Source organism: Cicer arietinum, chromosome 8 (assembly GCF_000331145.2).
Source record: "Cicer arietinum cultivar CDC Frontier isolate Library 1 chromosome 8, Cicar.CDCFrontier_v2.0, whole genome shotgun sequence".
NCBI classification, from domain to species: Eukaryota; Viridiplantae; Streptophyta; class Magnoliopsida; order Fabales; family Fabaceae; genus Cicer; species Cicer arietinum.
Window position 1 is genome coordinate 20,552,809 of NC_021167.2, and position 4,789 is coordinate 20,557,597.

At 27.8% G+C, this 4,789-nt stretch overlaps 1 long non-coding RNA gene across 1 annotated transcript in view; it reads right to left on the reverse strand.

The window, feature by feature from the left end:
- The window catches only part of LOC140918990 (uncharacterized), a 14,290-nt gene extending 12,141 nt beyond the window's left edge, over positions 1-2,149 (reverse strand). Inside the window, exon 1 of the long non-coding RNA XR_012161508.1 lies at positions 1,933-2,149. This is a non-coding gene — a long non-coding RNA (uncharacterized lncRNA). The remainder of the gene's footprint in view (positions 1-1,932) is intronic.
- Positions 2,150-4,789: the final 2,640 nt, after the last annotated feature.

Genomic DNA, 4,789 nt, shown 5'->3' on the forward strand with positions numbered 1-4,789 from the left:
ATCTATATGGAGCAACTAGAGGGTTTCGAAGTCAAAGGTAAAGAGCAACTTGTGTGTAAATTGAAGAAAAACTTGTATGGGCTCAAACAAGCACCTCGACAATGGTACAAGAAATTTAATTCTTTCATGGAGAAACATGAGAATGGTAAAACTACTTTTGACCATTGTGTGTTTATCAAGAAATTCTCTGTTAGTACTCCACTTGCTACTCATTTTAAATTGAACTCTGATAAATGTCCTACAAGAGAGAAAGACAAAAAAGAGATGAAGAAGGTTCCTTATGCATCTGCAGTTGGTAGTTTGATGTATGCTATGGTATGCACAAGGCCTGATATTGCTCATGCAGTTGGAGTTGTTAGTCGGTTTCTCTCTATTCCTGGTAGAGATCATTGGCAAGCAGTGAAATGGATTCACAGATACCTCAGAAGCACTTCCAAAGTGTGTTTATGCTATGGAGGTGGTGAATCTGTGTTGGATGGCTACACAGATGCAGATATGGTAGGTGATCTTGATTCTAGAAAATCTACTTCTGGTTATATGATGACTTTTGCACGGGGAGCTGTGTCTTGGCAATCAAGACTACAAAAGTGTGTTGCTTTGTCCACTATTGAAGCTAAGTACATTGCAGCAACTAAAGCTTCCAAAGAACTCTTGTGGATGAAGAAATTTCTAAATGAGTTAGGCCTCAAGCAAGACAAGTTTGTGATATTCTGTGAAAGCTAGAGTGCGATCCATCTCAGCAAGAATCCGAGTTTTCATGCAAAGTCGGAGTATATTAAAGTGCGGTATCATTAGATACGAGATGCACTGGAAACGAAGTCACTTTTAATATTTCCAACAAGTCTTCAATTTGCCAAATCCAATCAATCAACATTTAAATTATGAAAATACATATCTTAGTTTAAGATTTAATTTTTCATCATATCAAGAGTTAAATAAATAAATATTAGTTGCTAGAAAAATTAAATAAATATTCATTACGACATTAATGCTAAATATTTTAATACAGACAAAAGAAAATGTAAACAAAATTAGTTTAGAAAATATATTAAAAATATCCCGTTAGTAAACAATTCAGTTTTTTCTTTTTTAGAATTGCATATTATATCTTTTTTAATTAGCCAAATCATTCAATCAATAAGCATTATTTGTTTTTATTTGTGTAGAAAAATTGAATTCTTTTTTCGAGTTGTATTTCAACGAAAGTACCATGAAATAAATTTGGGATAAAAAAATAATTTGAAATACTTTAAATAATAGTTTTGTATAATAGTAGTTTTAGTCTCCTATTTTAAATACTTATTGTCTTCATTTTACGATTTTTTTAGACAAAAAAATTATGATATGAAATATTTTGAACTTTGCGATATATTATAAGATGATTTTAAATAATTAGTACCCATAAAGTTAAAAAAAACTTCTCTAAAAATTTCAATTACAACTTTTAAAATTATTTATTTTTTAATTTAATTAATAATATATAAATATATAATTCATCTAAATGGCTATACAAAATGAGATTATACATATCTTTTAAAATATATCAAATCACAATTTTTTAGTTAAAAAATCTTTAAAAAGTCTATAATAAATAAAAAATTAATTTTATGAATTGGTGAAAGTAAAAAATTAAAATTATAATTAAAACTAATAATTACTAATTAATTTATCACTGAAAAAAAAATCCCTAATAGTTTTTAGAAAAATGCTAGTGTGTGCGAATTAACTTTCGTCTCAATTAGACAAATATGCCCGCAGCTAAAATTATTATTTTTTATCTATATTTTAGTACCTTGTCGCTCATCCAGATGCAAGATACTAAATTTATTTTAGTACCTTGTGAAAATCGTGTCAGGCACAAATAAATTTATTTTTAAACATATACTTTATATAAAGAATCATGGCAAGAATTGAATCATGGCCAGGACTTACATGAAGAGTGTAGAAGAAGGACTCCATGAAAGAAGGAACGAGTGTGATCAAATGTTTTGATTTTGTGACTCTTAAGTGATCAAGTGTTAATAGCAAGCTGTTGTGGTTTTTCTTTGGTATAAATTGTTTCTATTTATAGACTATAGAGTGTAAAAATTAGAAGGTTTATAATTTTGTTGCTATATCTTAAATAAGATTTCATACAATTATCTTTGAAAATGCATATCTTATTTTAAGATTCAATTTTTCATCTTATCAAAAGTTGAATAAATAAGTATTAGTTGCTAGAAAAATTAAATAAATATTCATTACGACCTTAACGCTTAATATTTTAACGCAGCCAAAAAAAAGAATATCTTAACGAAATTCCTTTGGAAAATATATAATAAAAATATCCCGATAGTAAAAGATTCAGTTTTTTTCTTTTTCAGAGTCGCATATCTTTATTAATTAGCCAAATCATTCAATCAATCAGCATTTAATTTTTTAAAATAATATCTTATTTTAAGATTTAATTTTTCATCATATCAAGAGTTAAATAAATAAGTATTAGTAGCTGGAAAAATTAAATAAATATTCAATACGACATTAACGCTTAATATTTTAACGTAGCCAAAAGAAAAAGTAAACAAAATTTCTTGGGAAAATATATATTAAAAATATCTCGTTAGTGAAAGATTCTATTTTTTTTTTTATTTTACAATCGCATATCATATCTTTTTTTATTAGCCACATCATTCAATCAATAAGCATTTTCTTTTTTATTTGTGTAGAAAAATGGAATTCTTTTTTCTAGTTATATTTCAACTAAAGTACTATGAAATAAATTTGAGTTAAAAAAATAATTTGAAATACTTTAAATAATAGTTTTGTATAATAGTAATTTTAGTCTCTTATTTTAAATTTGTATAGTCTTGGTTCATTTTACGCGTTTTTTAGACAAAAATCGTGATATTATTTTAAACTCTGTGATATATGATAAGATGATTTTAAATAATTAATACCTATGAAGTTACAATAAAATTTCATAAATATTTCAGTTAAAACTTTTAAAATTATTTATTTTTTAATTTAATTAATAATATATAAATATATAATGCATCTAAATGGCTCTACATAATGAGATTATACGATATCATTCAAAATATAACGAATCACAATTTTTTAGTTAAAAAATCTTTAAAAAGTATTATAGTAACACTACTAGAAATCTGCGTTTTTTCTGCGGATTTGCCTGCGGATTTAAGCAAAAATTCAACAGAAACGCATTTTACCTGCGGATTCATATCCCCACGTAAAACCTTCGTGGATAATTGTTACTTAAGAATTTCACTATCCGTAGGTAAAATACCTGTGGTTAAATCTGTAGGAAACGTAAATAAAATCCTCAGCAATTATTAAGCAAACTTTAGGTATTTTCTTCCGATTTTTCATGCAGAAATATATGCAGCACTATTCCTACAAATATGTTTCGCATGAAAATCTGCAGGTATATCCACATGAACTTTTGCACCAACAATACGTTTCACATGAAAATCCGAGGTAATTTCGTATCAAATTTATTTTCAAAAGGAATCCACATGCTTAAATTTTTACAGTGAACGAGTTTGTCTGATTTTTTTATTTATTTGAAAATTTCAACTAAAAATATATGAAAATATTATTATAAATACATATTTTAAATATTTAATATTAGTCTTTAATTGAAATACTATTGCAATACTCCAAAACAAAATTTATATCATGTTTTCAAATCAAAACTAAATATTAATTAAAGCATGATCCAACTATTGCCATAACTTTAAACAAAATTTATATCACGTTCACATATCATAACTAAGTATTAATTAAAGCATGATCTAAAAAATACTAAGTATAATCGAGTACATGATACCACCAAATTAACAAAATAAAAACAAATACTACTCAATATGATCACTACCAAAATCATCATCCCCACTATCTTCATCAGTTTCTTTGTTGGGTTGTGGTGATGAGCTTGGACGAGAAGAAGATCCAACAAATCCTAAATGTTGCATCAGAAAGGTTAAATTTTTGTTGGTCTCGACCATCTCTTTTTCTTGTCGTTGCAACTGTTGCTTCATCAACAACTTTTCTTACTCCTGTTTTTGCAACGATTCATTCAGAGCATGAACTTGACTTCTCAAAGCATCAACCTCTAAGTTGGCTTATTTTCCAAATCTTTACATGCATCTTGCATTAGTTGCGACATCTTAGCTGCACTCCTTTTTTCAAAGTTGCGTCGCACCATGTCGTTCAAAGTTGGGTGGGGGCCATGTAAACCTTTTCTGTAATGGAAAAAATAGAAGTAGTGGGAAAAGATGAACAAAACAGAAACAATATCTTACAAACATCAGTCTAGGAATCAGGCTAGGAGAGAAATTAAAAACCATACAATACATAAACTAACTAATTAATAAACCAAACAAATTACATTGAGAAAAGTTTTATGAGCAGATGTATATGTGAATGAACATAAAAAGTAAGAAATAATATTGGATTTATGAAATGTATATGTGAATCTGTGTTTTATATATATAGGAGGTAGCAGAGTGTCAAAGAGCAGATGCGGCAAATAGTCTTGTTTATGAAGCAAATGTGAGGCTAAGAGGTCCAATGTATGGATGCATGGGTGCAATTTCAGCATTACAACATGTTCAATCTTTACAATCTATACTGATGAAACTATAGCAAGGTTACCAATGGTGTCTTTCTATACCAGGACAAGTTGAATTGATTAGAGGAGGCAATCAAGAAAGAAACAACAGTGAATAGATATATTTGGATAGGTGTAATCTAATACACTGTCATTTACTTATTCCTGCACTCAAGAGAA